The sequence below is a fragment of the Crotalus tigris genome, unplaced genomic scaffold (genome assembly GCF_016545835.1).
Source record: "Crotalus tigris isolate CLP2741 ecotype Arizona unplaced genomic scaffold, ASM1654583v1 scf7180000017855.1216408, whole genome shotgun sequence".
Taxonomy (NCBI): Eukaryota; Metazoa; Chordata; class Lepidosauria; order Squamata; family Viperidae; genus Crotalus; species Crotalus tigris.
The window spans coordinates 449,618-466,578 of record NW_024096677.1 but is presented as its reverse complement, the minus strand read 5'-3'; the positions used below and the strand labels follow the sequence as shown (position 1 = coordinate 466,578).

The following is a 16,961-nucleotide window of genomic DNA, read 5'->3' as shown; positions in this document are numbered from 1 at the left end:
TAGATAAAACCTGGGACACAGTTTCTGCAATATTTGAGTGCAAAGAAGAGCAAGACTTAAAGTTTGAGGCTTTAAAGGCATGTTTGCTTAATGAAGAGGAAAAATGCCATTTTAGAAGCAGCCAGGAGGAGGAGAAATTCCTGAGGAGGGGGTCCAGACTGCAAGTCTCCAGAGGAGAAGAAAAAATAGATTGGACCCGGACCAAATTGCAACAAAGGAGGGATTTTGCAAGCAGAGAGCTGCTCAGCGGGAAAAGACTTGCTACAATTTGCAGAAAAAGACATTTGTGCAAGGAAAAAGGACTGCTTTCCAAAAGCAACTTTTTGGTGTTGCAAAAGTTTGCAATAGCAACAACAGAGACAAGTGGCTAATAGATAGTGAGGCAAGTCAAACAATTGTTAATGACTCTGAATTATTTTGCAGGTTTGTTCCAGTAGCACCAGAAGCTGTGGCTTTGGCAAATGGCCAGAAAGCAAAAGTCATTGGAAGAGGTGATGTAAAAATTCCATATTTGGAATCAAAGTTTACCAATGTGCTTTGTTTACCTGAGATGGAACATAATTTGTTAAGTGTGTCTAATTTAGACAAACAAGGTTTTGAGGTCATTTTTGTAAATGGGAAATGTCTCATCAAAAGGAATGGGGATATTTGTGCAGAAGGCATAAAGGAAGATAATCCTTTGCAGGGACAAAAAGTTCAATGTTCCCATATATTTAATGTTGCAGAGCATGTTTCATGTGTTCATCTTCTACGTAGAAGACTTGGCCATGCAAGCTTTAAAGTTTTGCAGCAAATGCAAGAGTTTGCAGAAGGGCAAAATTTGAAGGGATGCAAAACATATTTGGACTGTGCAGTATGCAAAGCATCAAAGTCAAAGGCATTCCCAGTTAGTAAATGTAGCACAAGACAAACAAAAAGAGTTCTAGAGCTGGTCCATGCAGATCTGGTGGGACCTATGCAAGCCAGTTTGGGAGGAGCAAAATATGCACTGGTAATTGTTGAGGATTATAGCAGGTATTCGTTTTGCTACTTGCTTAGAGCAAAGACAGAGGTGTTACAACAATTCAAACAGTGGGTAAGTTTTGTAGAGAGAAGATACAGACAACAAGTGTGTCAGTTGCAAACTGGCAGAGGTACTGAATTTATGTCAACTAAATTCCAACAATGGTTGGGGCAGTTGGGGATAAGACATAGACGTACAAATTCTGAGAATGGTGTAGCTGAAAGAAGGAATGGTGTTTTGCAAACAATGAAAGATTCATTATTGGAGGATTCTGGTTTGAGCAGGTCATATCGGGGAGAAGGCATATTGACTGCTAATTATATAGTTAACAGGCTTTGGAGTTCCTCCATTAATAATACTCCATATTCTATATGGGAGAAAGCCATCACTGGCACATTTGAAAATTTTTGGAAGTACTGCATGGGTACATATTCCGAAAGTAATCAGAAGAAAGAGACAGCAAAAGGCAAAAAAGCTCAGGTTTGTGGGCTATGAGCCAGGGTCAAAAGGATATCGCTTTAGCGATGGAAGTAAGAGAATTATAATTTCAAGGTCTGCTAATTTTGCAGAACAAAATTGGGACAGAATTAATGCAAATTCTGGGTATGTCTCACTTAATGACGGTGATCTATTTAATGACAATAACTCATCTAATGATAAAAAATGATTATTGAAGATGTCAATGTTCAGGGAGGAGAGGCTGAACAAGACATGAAACCAGAAAGACTTGAGACACAGGAGCAGTTAATACCACGTAGGTCAGAGCGATGTAATAAAGGAATTCCGCCTGACAGGTATTCTGCCAGCAAGGTAAAGGTTTGCAATGTGTGGTATGAGCCAAGAAGTTATAAAGAGGTGTTGGCATTACCAAAAGCTGAACAAGAAAAATGGAAGGAGGCCATGGATAAAGAGATGAAATCCATGGGAGACCATGAAGTATTTAAATCAGTGACTTTGCCACAGGGAACCAAAGCTGTGGGTTGTAAATGGGTATATAAGAAAAAGGTATTGCCAAATAATGATATACAGTATAAGGCCAGGTTAGTGGCACAAGGTTTTTCACAATTAAAGAATGTGCACTATGATGAAGTATTTGCGCCAACTGTGAAAAGTGAGAGTATAAGATTAGCACTGGCGTTGGCAGCGGCATATAAGCATAAAATCTGGCACTTTGATATCACAACTGCATTCCTCAATGCTGAGTTAGAGGAAGAAATTTATATGATCCAAGCACCAGGATATGAAATTGCAAAACCTAACATGGTATATAAATTAAACAAGGCTATTTATGGGCTGAAGCAGTCAGCCAGAAACTGGAATATCTGTTTAGATACTGCTTTAAAGGATCTTGGATTTAAAAGTTGCAAAGCTGATAATTGTATATATACTGGACAGTTACAAGGAGGGAATTGTCTACTGTTATCATTTGTGGATGATCTTTGCTTCATCGCAAAGGATGCATCACAAGTCAAGGAATTTGCTGATAAATTAGGAAAGAAATTTGAATTAAAGAATTTGGGAGAAATAAAAAATTATCTCGGTGTAGAGATACAGAAAAATGAAAAAGGTGGTTATATTCTCAGTCAAAGGAGAAAAATTGAGCAGTTATTGGAGAAATATAATATGAAAGATTGCAATACTGCTCCCACACCCATGAGTGCGGATTTTTATAATAGTTTAAGTGCGGACAAAGGTGAAACCTGTGATCAAGAGATATATCACTCAGCAATAGGGAGTTTGTTATATCTTTCACAGTGGTCCAGACCAGACATAGCTTGCGCAGTAAGCATTTTGAGTCGTTTTACTGCTGCACCTACAAAGTTACATTGGATGGGTGTAAAAAGGGTTCTCAGATATTTAAAGGGAACTATAAATTTGGATCTTCAAATACAGATTACTGAGGAATTGAAATTAAAGTGTTATGTCGATAGTGACTATGCAAATGACATAAACACAAGGAAATCAAATTCTGGGATTATAATATTGTTTGGAGGGACTCTGATTGGATGGAAGTCCAGAAAACAAACAACTGTTGCTATTTCAACAGCGGAAGCAGAGTTTATTGCTTTATCTGAATTGTGTTCTGAAGTTACATGGTATGTACAGTTGTTGCAAGATTTAAATATTAATGTAAAAGAATCTGTAAAGGTATTTGAAGACAATGCTGCCTGTATAAAAATGGCAACTGGTGACAGGGTGAAGAACAGAAGTAAACATGTAGACATTAAGTATTGTAATGTCAGGGAAGCTGTAAAAGGAAAATTGATTAGTTTACATCATTGTTCTTCTGAAGATAATTTGGCAGACATGATGACTAAACCATTGGGTGGTATTCACTATGGAAAATGTGTTAAGTCAATAGGTCAGATGTCTCTTCCTGTCACGAAGGGAGGAGTGTTGGAATATTCATGAACAGGAAGAGTCATGTGGTAACTCAGCCAGCCAATGAGAAGAAAGGGCTACTGAGTCTGTGCAAAAAGCTTATTGAGTATTGAGTTAGGAGCTGGATTTCCAGTCTCAAGTTTTGTCTCTGATCTGTCTCTGTAAGAAATCTTCATTAAGCTATGTTGCTGTAAAGAAGAATGGTATTGTAAATATTTTTATATAAATATAAAGTTATTTGAATCAGCTAAATGCAGTCAACTGTGAGAGCTTCTGATTTATTTTTCACCAATAGAGAAATTAAAATTCTCTAACAAAATGGCACCTTGCTCCCTTCTAGATAGTGTCGCCAGTTTAACAGCCCCCACGTATTGCGAAGGCCTCCTTCTCCCAGATTGCTCATCTCCTCTCTCTTTCAGTAAAATTTTTAGAGGTGTAGGCGCAGGGTTGTAGAACTCCACTTTTGTTCTTTTGCAGTAATACAGCTCCGACTGCCACGTCGCTGGCATCAGCTTGGATTAAAAAGGGTTCCCCTGGGCAGGGGTGCTTTAGGACCGGTTCAGCAACAAATAGTCTTTTTAAATTCTCAAAAGCTGTTTGACAGTTCATAGTCCCTGTAAGTGGATGGCCTGGTCATGGCTTCCCTCCTCCTTTGCCTGTTTTGAGTAGTTCTGTAAGGGGTAGGGCAATCTTGGCAAAGGATGGATGAATTGATGATAGAAGTTGGCAAAACCTAAAAAGCTCTGAAGCTGTTTGTGAGTCTTTGGGGGCTGCCATAGTTCTCACTTTGGCTGGATCCATTTTAATGCCCTCATTGGAAATTCTGTAGCCAAGATAATCTAATCGGGTCTGGTGAAATTCACATTTTGACAATTTGGCATAAAGCTTGGCATTCAATAGTTTCCTTAACATTTCTCTCACCAGTTTTATGTGATCAGTCATATTCGTGCTGTATATCAGGATGTCATCAAGATTAATGTAGGACCTCATTAATCAACTGCATGAATATGGCTGGGGGCCCCTGTAGTCCAAATGGCATGACTTTGAATTGATAGCTCCCCATGGGGCAGTTGAAGCAGTTTTCCACTTGTCTCCCTCTTTTATTCTCACCCGGTAATATACCTCTCTCAGTTCTAATTTAGTGAAGACACTCCCCTTAGCCAGATGGGTTAATAAGTCCTTTAGGAGGGGGAGGAGGTATTTGTTTTCCACACTCACAGCATTGAGACCCTTATAGTCTACACAGAGATGAAGAGACCCATCTTTTTTTCTTTGACCAACACACGGGCTCCCACAGTAGATTTGGCCCATTCAATGACCGCCTCGCTATGTTTTTGTTCACGTATTGCTGCATCTCCTCCATTTCGAGGGGGGACATAGCATACATTCTCGGTTGTGGGAGTTTGGCTCCTGGCACCAGTTTGATAGAGCAGTCATTGGGTCTGTGAGGGGGCAAGGCATCACATTCTTTTTCACTAAATGCCTCTGCTAGGAGGCATTCACTGAGGATGAGTGGTTCACCTGGTGGCAGTGTGGCAGCCAGGTACGCTCGCTCATTTGGGGGCTTAAAGTACCCTACAACGTCGGTTGAATCAGTGGGAGGTTTAGGCCATATAGGTAGTGTTGGAATATTCATGAACAGGAAGAGTCATGTGGTAACTCAGTCAGCCAATGGGAAGAAAGTGCTACTGAGTCTGTGCAAAAGATGATTGAGTTAGTAGCTGGATTTCCAGTCTCAAGGTTTTGTCTCTGGTCTGTCTCTGTAAGAAATCTTCAATTAAGCTATGTTGCTGTAAAGAAGAATGATATTGTAAATATTTTTATATAAATATAAAGTTATTTGAATCAGCTAAATGCAGTCAACTGTGAGAGATTCTGATTTATTTTTCACCAATAGAGAAATTAAAATTCTCTAACAGGTTATGGGCCCAGAGCTTACTAAGGACTGCATTGTAATTTAAAGCTGGAAGAAATTGCCTGTGTTTAGAAAGTTTAAGAACAAGGCAGAATTAGCAGAATGGGTGCAATGGAAATTAAGGAAAGCTGTGTGCCTCGTTTAGGCCAGAAGAATTACATTGTGTGGGCTGCAAAAATGGAATGTTTGCTAAAAGCAAAAGAGCTGTGGTATATTGTTGAAAATCCACCACAAGTATTTGCAGCTGCTGATCAGAAAAGCCATGATCAAGCTATGGCTTATCTTATCTTGAATTTAGATGATGATCAATTTCTAAATGTTGCAAATTTAAAGACTACAAAGGAGATTTGGTTGAAATTGAGAGCTGTGCACATGAATGTTTCTGCTTGCAACATAGTGCAATTGTCAAGAAAACTTTACAGAGCCTGTTTGCAACCAGGTGAATCTGTGGAACAGCATTTAAATAAAATGCAAAGTTTATTTTTGGACTTAGAACAACGTGGGATTAAATTCCCTGAGTCCCAGAAGGTTTTATTGGTGTTGAACAGTTTAGATAAAACCTGGGACACAGTTTCTGCAATATTTGAGTGCAAAGAAGAGCAAGACTTAAAGTTTGAGGCTTTAAAGGCATGTTTGCTTAATGAAGAGGAAAAACGCCATTTTAGAAGCAGCCATGAGGAGGAGAAATTCCTGAGGAGGGGGTCCAGACTGCAAGTCTCCAGAGGAGAAGAAACAAGCAGATCAGACCCGGACCAAATTGCAACAAAGAAGAGATTTTGCAAGCAGAGAGCTGCTCAGCGGGAAAAGACTTGCTACAATTTGCAGAAAAAGACATTTGTGCAAGGAAAGAGGACTGCTTTCCAAAAGCAACTTTTTGGTGTTGCAAAAGTTTGCAATAGCAACAACAGAGACAAGTGGCTAATAGATAGTGGGGCAAGTCAAACAATTGTTAATGACTCTGAATTATTTTGCAGGTTTGTTCCAGTAGCACCAGAAGCTGTGGCTTTGGCAAATGGCCAGAAAGCAAAAGTCATTGGAAAAGATGATGTAAAAATTCCATATTTGGAATCAAAGTTTACCAATGTGCTTTGTGTACCTGAGATGGAACATAATTTGTTAAGTGTGTCTAATTTAGACAAACAAGGTTTTGAGGTCATTTTTGTAAATGGGAAATGTCTCATCAAAAGGACTGGGAATATTTGTGCAGAAGGCATAAAGGAAGATAATCTATATGTATTGCAGGGACAAAAGGTTCAATGTTCCCATATATTTAAGAATGTTGCAGAGCATGATTCATGTGTTCATCTTCTACATAGAAGACTTGGCCATGCAAGCTTTAAAGTTTTGCAGCAAATGCAAGATTTTGCAGAAGGGCTAAATTTGAAGGGATGCAAAACATATTTGGACTGTGCAGTATGCAAAGCATCAAAGTCAAAGGCATTCCCAGTTAGTAAATGTAGCACAAGACAAACAAAAAGAGTTCTAGAGCTGGTCCATGCAGATCTGGTGGGACCTATGCAAGCCAGTTTGGGAGGAGCAAAATATGCACTGGTAATTGTTGAGGATTATAGCAGGTATTCGTTTTGCTACTTGCTTAGAGCAAAGACAGAGGTGCTACAACAATTCAAACAGTGGGTAAGTTTTGTAGAGAGAAGGTACAGACAACAAGTGTGTCAGTTGCAAACTGACAGAGGTACTGAATTTATATCAACTAAATTCCAACAATGGTTGGGGCAGTTGGGGATAAGACATAGACGTACAAATTCTGAGAATGGTGTAGCTGAAAGAACGAATGGTGTTTCATTGTTAGAGGATTCTGGTATGAGCAGGTCATATTGGGGAGAAGCCATATTGACTGCCAATTATATAGTTAACAGGTTGTGGAGTTCCTCCATTAATAATACTCCATATGCCATTCTATATGGGAGAAAGCCATCACTGGCACATTTGAGAATTTTTGGAAGTACTGCATGGGTACATATTCTGAAAGCAATCAGAAGAAAGGGACAGCAAAAGGCAAGAAAGCTCAGGTTTGTGGGCTATGAACCAGAGGCAAAAGGATATCACTTTAGCGATGGAAGTAAAAGAATTATAATTTCAAGGTCTGCTAATTTTGCAGAACAAAATTGGGACAGAATTAATGCAAATTCTGAGTATGTCTCACTTAATGACGGTGATCTGTTTAGTGACAATAACTCATCTAATGATAAAAAAATAATTGAAGATGTCAATGTTCAGGGAGGAGAGTCTGAACAATACATGAAGCCAGAAAGACTTGAGACACAGGAGCAGTTAATACCACGTAGGTCAGAGCGATGTAATAAAGGAATTCCACCTGACAGGTATTCTGCCAGCAAGGTGAAGGTTTGCAATGTGTGGTATGAGCCAAGAAGTTATAAAGAGGTGTTGGCATTACCAAAAGCTGAAGAAGAAAGATGGAAGGAGGCCATGGATAAAGAGATGAAATCCATGGGAGACCATGAAGTATTTAAATCAGTGACTTTGCCACAGGGAACCAAAGCTGTGGGTTGTAAATGGGTATATAAGAAAAAGGTATTGCCAAATAATGATATACAGTATAAGGCCAGGTTAGTGGCACAAGGTTTTTCACAAGTAAAGAATGTGCACTATGATCAAGTATTTGCGCCAACTGTGAAAAGGGAGAGTATAAGATTAGCACTGGCATTGGCAGCGACATGTAAGCATAAAATCTGGCACTTTGATATCACAACTGCATTCCTCAATGCTGAGTTAGAGGAAGAAATTTATATGATCCAAGCACCAGGATATGAAATTGCAAAACCTAACATCGTATATAAATTAAACAAGGCTATTTATGGGCTGAAGCAGTCAGCCAGAAACTGGAATATCTGTTTAGGTACTGCTTTAAAGGATCTTGGATTTAAAAGTTGCAAAGCTGATAACCTTATATATACTGGACAGTTACAAGGAGGGAATTGTCTCCTGTTATCATTTGTGGATGATCTTTGCTTCATCGCAAAGGATGCATCACAAGTCAAAGAATTTGCTGATAAATTAGGAAAGAAATTTGAATTAAAGAATTTGGAAGAAATAAAAAATTATCTTGGTGTAGAGATACAGAAAAATGAAAAAGGTGGTTATATTCTCAGTCAAAGGAGAAAAATTGAGCAGTTATTGGAGAAATATAACATGAAGGATTGCAATACTGCTCCCACACCCATGAGTGTAGATTTTTATAATAGTTTAAGTGCGGACAAAGGTGAAACCTGTGATCAAGAGATATATCACTCAGCAATAGGGAGTTTGTTATATCTATCACAGTGGTCCAGACCAGACATAGCTTGCGCAGTAAGCATTTTGAGCCGTTTTACTGCTGCACCTACAAAATTACATTGGATGGGTGTAAAAAGGGTTCTCAGATATTTAAAGGGAACTATAAATTTGGATCTTCAAATACAGATTACTGAGGAATTGAAATTAAATTGTTATGTCGATAGTGACTATGCAAATGACATAAACACAAGGAAATCAAATTCTGGGATTATAATATTGTTTGGAGGGACTCTGATTGGATGGAAGTCCAGAAAACAAACAACTATTGCTATTTCAACAGCGGAAGCAGAGTTTATTGCTTTATCTGAATTGTGTTCTGAAGTTACATGGTATGTACAGTTGTTGCAAGATTTAAATATTAATGTAAAAGAATCTGTAAAGGTATTTGAAGACAATGCTGCCTGTATAAAAATGGCAACTGGTGACAGGGTGAAGAACAGAAGTAAACATGTAGACATTAAGTATTGTAATGTCAGGGAAGCTGTAAAAGGAAAATTGATTAGTTTACATCATTGTTCTTCTGAAGATAATTTGGCAGACATGATGACTAAACCATTGGGTGGTATTCACTATGGAAAATGTGTTAAGTCAATAGGTCTGATGTCTCTTCCTGTCACGAAGGGAGGAGTGTTGGAATATTCATGAACAGGAAGAGTCATGTGGTAACTCAGTCAGCCAATGGGAAGAAAGTGCTACTGAGTCTGTGCAAAAGGTTATTGAGTTAGTAGCTGGAGTTTTTCCTTTCCGGTATGTATTTTAGAGTGAAGTTGAAGCAGTTAAAGTACTGTGCCCACCGCACTTGCTTTGGGGACAATTTGCGGAGAGTTTTAAGTGCTTCTAGATTTTTGTGATCTGTCCATACTTCAAATGTGTTGGAATATTCATGAACAGGAAGAGTCATGTGGTAACTCAGTCAGCCAATGAGAAGAAAGGGCTACTGAGTCTGTGCAAAAAGCTTATTGAGTATTGAGTTAGGAGCTGGATTTCCAGTCTCAGATTTTGTCTCTGATCTGTCTCTGTAAGAAATCTTCATTAAGCTATGTTGCTGTAAAGAAGAATGGTATTGTAAATATTTTTATATAAATATAAAGTTATTTGAATCAGCTAAATGCAGTCAACTGTGAGAGCTTCTGATTTATTTTTCACCAATAGAGAAATTAAAATTCTCTAACAGGTAGTCACACAGTTCTCATTCCTTTCTCCCACCAGATAAATGGCTTCCATTTGTCCAACCAGGCTAGCCTAGGATCACAGCTTCAGTCATTTTTGGAGCCACCAGGAAGCGAATAAACTCCCAGTGCTCACCTATTTCTAGGCATAGAGACTCAGTTAATTGCATGACAAGAGTCCCTCCCATCAGGGAGCCATCAGCTTGCTCAAACCTCACGGGCTTGGAGAGCAGTTTTGCTTGAATGCCCAATTTCATGGCAAATGGCAAGCTAATGATGCAATGGGAGCATCCAGAATCGATTAGCACATTTAAGTCTATTTGTGCCCCCGACTTAGGGATTATAAGTTTGGCGGGCAGTGAAAAAAGCTGGACGTGTCGACTCACCATTGGGTCATTCTGTCCTTCATCATCGCTGTCAAAGGAGGGTAGAGCAGGGGCAGGTCCACCTGGAGTCCCGGCATCCTCCTGTGTGTGGGGGGGTGTAATCTGGGCAACAGGTTCCTGCATGACCCAGTTGGATTTTTCTCTCATTAGCTGCTGGGCAGGTTTCCTTCTTGCCACTGGTTCCGGTGTGCTTTGTAGACAGGGGTAGGAGACTGGACAGTTTGCTGCTCAATGTCCCTCCTGTCCACACCGGGAACACTTAATTGACGGGCCTGCAGGTGGCCTGCATCTTTTAGCCATCGCAGTAGTTGGAGGTTTTCGTGGGGGTGATTGCTGTTCGGATTGCTCTGATTGCTGCTCGGATTCAGGTGGGGGAGGCTTCTTATAGCTGGCGAGCTGAACGTCCAGCTTCACTGCTGCCTAGTACCATTCTTGCAGCTGATCAGGTACTGCTCGATAGAAGCAGGTCTGAGAGAGGTGATCATCTAATCCAGATATGTCAAACACAAGGCCCGGGGGCCAGATGCGGCCCACGATGTGGTTTCATGTGGCCCGCAAAGCCATCCTGGAAACAGTGAGGGAACGGCCCCCACTGTCTTGGCCCTGGCCCAGACCAGCCAGGAGCCAATGTACAATTTTGTGGTGGCCATCTATGCATTCAGTCTTAGCTCCACAAGGCCATCTGGAAACAGCAAGGGACCGGCCACTGCCACGTCAGCCCTGCCCCCTGGGTGCATGCTGGAGAGGTGTCACCCTTTGTGAGGAATGAAGAAATGCACCATCGCCTGGAAGTGACCAGCAAATGGCTCTCACCTACTTCACATATCCAGCTTGATGGGCTCCAGGGGAGGGGTTGCAGCAGGCTGTTCTAGTGGACTATGCCTTGGTACTTGCCCTGGTCCCATCCCCTTCTGCCAGAGACCCTCAGATCTGTCCCACTCCTGCCCAGGCCCCCATAGGCACCCTTGATGCAAATGATGTAGATCTGGCCACGCCCACCCAGTAAGCCACACCCACTCCAGCCATGCCCACCCAGTAGGCCATGCCACCCAGTAAGCCACACCTACCTCCCCCCCCGAGGACAACCACAATGCTGATGCGGCCCTCAATGAAATTGAGTTTGACACCCCTGGTTTAATCCTTCAATGAAGTTATGAATTAGGGATTGCTCAGGCCACCCCTCTATTCGCCCTGCTATCTTGCAAAACTCTTGCATGTACTCCAGGGCAGGCCTGCTGGCTTGTTTTATTTTGTGGATTTGTTCTCTTGCCTTGAGGCCAATGGATGGGTCCTCAAATCTTTCTCTCGGCCCTAGGAGAAAGAAGTGGGGTCCTCCAATTCTGGGGCTTGCTCATTATATAAATTGTTCAGCCATTTGGATACTTCTTCCTCTAGGCTGGATGCAATCACATCAACCATGGCACCGGGGATGGGCCCAGCAGTTCAAATAAGATGGGCCCAGCAGTTCAAATAAGAGCGCACTTGGTTGAGGAAAAAAAATCAGCTTCTCAAAGGTTGCTCTGAAAGGTGGTGCAATTATAGGCTGTTGCTGCTGGCCCCACCCTGGCTGCTGATTTATTCCCAGGGGTTGCACATTCGGGGACTGTAGCCAATCTCCTTGCTGTGGTCGTTCTCCCACCAGCTGCTGATCTCCTGGCTTCTGCACCACCCCAAGCTGTTGCAAGGCCTCTAGTAGCTGTGGCAAGCTCAGAGATTGCTGACCGTTCATGTGTGGGGGTTCCCAAATCTCTCATTGATGCAGGGACCCCAGCCTGGGGTTCTCTCTCTCTGTGGGGCTGGAGGGCCTGCCAGAGGACTCCCTGGGCTGGAGGGCTGTCTGGTCTGTAGACAGGATTTTCCACTCACCCAAATTCTCAGTGGCAGACAATCTGTTAGTTCTCCACCTTTCTGCTTTTGAAGTCTTTGAGGGTGGCAAGGCAGTCTCCAGGCATCTGGAGTCTCCACTGGGCTGGTTCCAGCCTGACGACAAAACAGGCTCTCCTAGCTGCTTGGGGTTTTCCTCCAGCTGGGAATTCTGCCAAAGCTCTTCCTCCCCAGCATCTTGGCTGTCATTCCCCCCCCCCCCCCCGGGGTAGCAGCTGATGCCAGGCTGTCTGCTTCAGGCAATTTCCCATTCTTAATCTTTAAAATCTGTTTCTGAATCTTTACCAGCTTCTCTCAAACCTAGAGACAGCAGGGGGAGATCAGGACACCAGATGTGTTGAAAAGTTTGCAAATCTTGGCATGATGTCAAGGTTCCAACTAATGAAACACTTCAAAGAACTTCCAGGCATTGTTTATCCTAAAATGTCTTTATTCATGTAACAGAATGTCGGCACGCCATGAATGGGATGCTAAGATCTGAAATCTCCTCCCCTGAGCAGTTATTTTGCTAGCATTTACCCTCCCTTATTTTGCTGTCATAAATCACGGTCTCCAATCAGCCCGAAGGGCAAAGGTTCACTTCCGTTCTGCAGCCCGCTTATTTCTTATCTTAATTACTCCCTACACACATTCTTTCTCCTCCCCTCCCAGTATCATCTAAAAATACCAGACAGTTCTGCATATTTTGTCAAAGCAAGAATATCCCATATTAGCAGAGTTGACATCTTGCATGAAAGCCATAGCTGTCGTAGTCTTCATCCATCACTAGATGTCAGCATTGGTTTATTTTTCAAATTTTCATAATGAACAAATTGCCTTTAAAATGAGAATCTTAACCATTCAGTAACTTCAAACTTATTCAGATTTAGGTTTTATAGTCATTTCATTTCATTTCAATACATTTTGGTCCTCCATAAAAGGTTTAATTTGCTGCTTTCATTAGTAAAAAGATGAGGGGGAAAAACCGCTCCTTCACTTTCGGAGGTTTTTTGCTTCTTGGGATTTTTTTTCCCTTCAGAATAAGTAGGATAGAGAAAATTGATGTTCTTACCCAGATTCAAACACACTGTTTACAATCAGCTTAAAATGGTGCTTTTGACTTTGGTTGCTTGTAGCTTGGGCTAGACTCTGAAGTTAGGCTAGCCTTTCTCCTGTTGGTTTCTGCAAGGCTTCTCCTGGACCGATCAGGTCGACCGCCATTTCTCCAAGGTCCCCAGGACTTCCTTCCTTCTTTGCCACCTTTGCCGCCTCTTTGGGGCAGCTTTTGTCTTCTGGCTCTCTTAACAGGAAGAAACTCAGCCAAAGGGCATGGACTCCTGAACTCCTTGACTGCTGCGCTGCTGCGCAGGACCGGAAGTCAATAACCATAATAACTTTCATCAGCAACTTAGTCTAAGATCTACTCAAGAAACTGGAACAGTCACATCTTATTTTTCTAGATCTCTCAGGTGAGGAATGGAAAGGCTGGTATGATAGGAGGTTTTATAGCAGCTGAAAGAATCTCTACCAAAAGACTTCTCACCATCACAGAAAAGGTGCTTTTAATAATCCCCGTTGCTTTGCCTTTTCATTCATCTTTAATTTAGGGTCATAATATTTCTTTTGATGCCTCAAAATTAAATGGAGGGAAAAAAATCAGACCTAGATCAGTTGTACCATTTCCAAGATATGGCTCCAGACATGAACAAATTATCTATAAGGGTAACTCTTGTGTGTTTTTCCAGTGGCACTTACTGGGACAAGGCTCAGGTTAAAGAAATAGGTAAGAAGCAGAATAAACGATGCAAGATTTCCTCTTTTTTTGAGAAATCTAAGAAATTAAGTTTGACTTTCTCTGCCAATGTTTCCAGTCAACACCCTACCTTCTAGTCTCACAGAATGAAAACTGAAAATTCAGCAGACTTTTAGATCTTTTTCCTGCTATGAACCAAATAGACGGAGTCCGGATCAGGCAGAGACTGATGTGTTTATCTTTATTTCTTTCTGTGACTACCAGGTCAGGGATCTGAACCATACATGGATTGGAACTCCAGTTTAGAGGACTTTCCAGTCCCTATATCTTCTCATGGAAAAACTCATCCTGTCAGTCCTGCCCCAACTTGGTCTCTTAAGTAAGAACAACCCTGTACTCTATTTGGTGTGAAAGCTTTACTTTACTAAAGGCCAAGTGAATTACAGTATAGCAAAGCCAGAACTGAGGTTCATGCACCAAACTTTTCCAGTTAACTTTTCCCCTTTTGTCCCTTCTCCTTGTTGTTGTCCCCTCATTGTCCAATCATATTCAAATAAAATGTTTTGGAACAGTCTCTTCAACTGTAGAGTAAGTGGTGTGGAGATGCATGCTTTTTTCAGCTGTCTGACTTTGAAGTTGTGTCTCTAGAAGGTAAAATGAGTTGTTAGCTTCCCCCCTTCCCATCCAGCTCCCTCCCCCATAGTTCATAGTAAACTGGCAGCTAGCAAATGTGACACGAAGGCAGGAGATGGCAGTTCTGACAGATCCCTTGAAAGAGGAGCAAACTTTGAATTATTCTTCAAGTACATTTAAATAGCAGCCTCTCTAACCACAAGTACTTCCAAAAAAAGGTTCTATTTGTTCAACCTGTGTGAATCAGCCCAGATTTAATTTGAATTCAAGATTCAAGACTCGACTTGTAATCTGAGATGTGAGAACAAACCAATTTAATTTATTTTGAGGATTGATCAGAAGAAATTGAAAAAAAAATATGCAGACAATGGCTTCTGGAGTTTTTCTCTACCATTTCCCAGAGTGTCCATTGGAGGATAGCTTTCCCACCTAGCCCAAGCTGGATCTGATCCATTTTCAAACCTGATCTTACTTTTTGCCAGTTTCTTCTACAACACCAAGATGGTCCTGTTTTATGTTGTTGTTTTCCTTTTACCAGAAAAGTATCTTGTTGATGCAGAGAATCCTGAACCTACTAGTTATCAATTTCCCTTCCTGTAGCATAATTTCTAGTCCTTGGATTATCTACATTGATCTTTTTTGAAAGAAAATCAGATTTAAACATGGGATCTGACTAATGCAGAATAAATAATGGAAGTATCACTTTATTCCTGAAATTGGAACTTGTGTTGATTCAGCCTAAATTTTATATATTCAGTTTTTAGCACCACATGCCACTGATTCATATTAAGATTGCATTTTTCTAATCTAAAACCATTTTCATGAGTAATGTAATGAGTGAAATGTTACTATTCAATAACAGTGCATTCAGTATTTTCAAAATGAAACATTTTGCATTTGTCTCCATTCAGTTTTATTCTGCTACTTTCAGCCTTTTCTCTAACCTCTTGAAATTATTTTAAAGTTTACTTTGTCTTTTAGAATGTTACAGTTTATGTCATTGGTAAATATGATAAATTCATCTTTTCATCCATCCCATATTTCAAGTTGTTTGAGGAATCACTCTTTAGAACAGTGGTTCTCAACCTTTTTATACTGGCGACCCCGGTCATAAGGACGTGGCGCGCATGTGCGGCATGGTGCGCATGCGCGGCGGTGCCCCATGCACGGCGCGCATGCACGGCACGGCGCACATGCGCGATGGCGCCAGCTGAGGAAAAAATGGCAGATCACGTTGTTTGGCGACCCCCGTGAAATGGTCATTTGACCCCAAATGGGGTCACGACCCAAAGGTTGAGAACCGCTGCTTTAGAAGATGGGGTGAGCATTTTCTTTTCTTTTTTTTAATCAGTTCTCCAATATTGCTCAAAGGTAATGCATAAAGGTTTAGCCAGACCATTCACTACTTTCATTCATGTTAAATTATTATGTACAATTACATAAGAACCACAGACAGCCTAAGATCAAAAGTATTAATGAGGAGTAGGTGGATGAAAATGAATGCCTCTTTCTGCGATTCAATTTCATTTCTGGTATATCGGGCCAATGAGAATACAAATATATAATATAATAGGCATGAAAAAGATGTTAAGGCTCTAGAAAGAGTGCAGAGAAGAGCAACAAAGATGATAAGGGGTCTAAAGGCTAAACTATATGACAAACTGTTAAAGAATTTTAATTTCTCTATTGGTGAAAAAATAAATCAGAAGCTCTCACAGTTGACTGCATTCAGCTATTCAAAATAACTTCTTTATATTCATATAAAAATATTTACAATACCATACCATTTTCTTTATAGCAACATAGCTCAATTGAAGACTTCTTACAGAGAGATACAGAGACAGATCTGAGACTGAAAATTCAGCTCCTAACTCAATACCTTTTGCACAGACTCAGTAGCTCTTTCTTCACATTGGCTGACTGAGTTACCACATGACTCTTCCTGCTCATGAATATTCCAACATTCCTCCCTTCATGACAGGAAGAGACATCAGACCTATTGACTTAACACATTCACCATAGTGAACACTACCCAATGGTTTAGTCATCATGTCTACCAAATTATCCTCAGAAGAACAATGATGTAAACTAATCAATTTTCCTTTTACAGCTTCCCTGACATTACAATGCTTAATGTCTACATGTTTACTTCTGTTCTTCACCCTGTCACCAGTTGCCATTTTAATACAGGCAGCATTGTCTTCAAATACCTTTACAGATTCTTACATTAATATTTAAATCTTGCAACAACATCATTATTTGGCAATACCTTTTTCTTATATACCCACTTACAACCCACAGCTTTGGTTCCCTGTGGCAAAGCCATTGATTTAAATACTTCATGGTCTCCCATAGATTTCATCTCTTTATCCATGGCCTCCTTCCATCTTTCTTCTTCAGCTTTTGGTAATGCCAACACCTCTTTATAACTTCTTGGCTCATACCACACATTGCAAACCTTTATCTTGCTGGCAGAATACCTGTCAGGCGGAATTCCTTTATTACATCGCTCTGACCTACGTGGGATTAACTGCTCCTGTGT

At 40.8% G+C, this 16,961-nt stretch overlaps 1 protein-coding gene across 9 annotated transcripts in view; it reads left to right on the top strand.

The window, feature by feature from the left end:
- C1QTNF7 (C1q and TNF related 7) overlaps nt 1-16,961 on the top strand; it is a 146,718-nt gene that overhangs the window by 111,510 nt on the left and 18,247 nt on the right. For 3 of the 9 annotated variants that reach the window (XM_039343485.1, XM_039343487.1, XM_039343489.1), the window contains exon 3: nt 424-491. The exons of 5 other annotated variants lie outside the window; for them this stretch is intronic. The gene's annotated coding sequence lies outside the window, so the exon portion shown is untranslated. Of the gene's footprint in view, nt 1-423; nt 492-9,353; nt 9,363-16,961 lie in introns of those variants that run through there. One more of the 9 variants, XM_039343491.1, reaches the window with a different exon arrangement.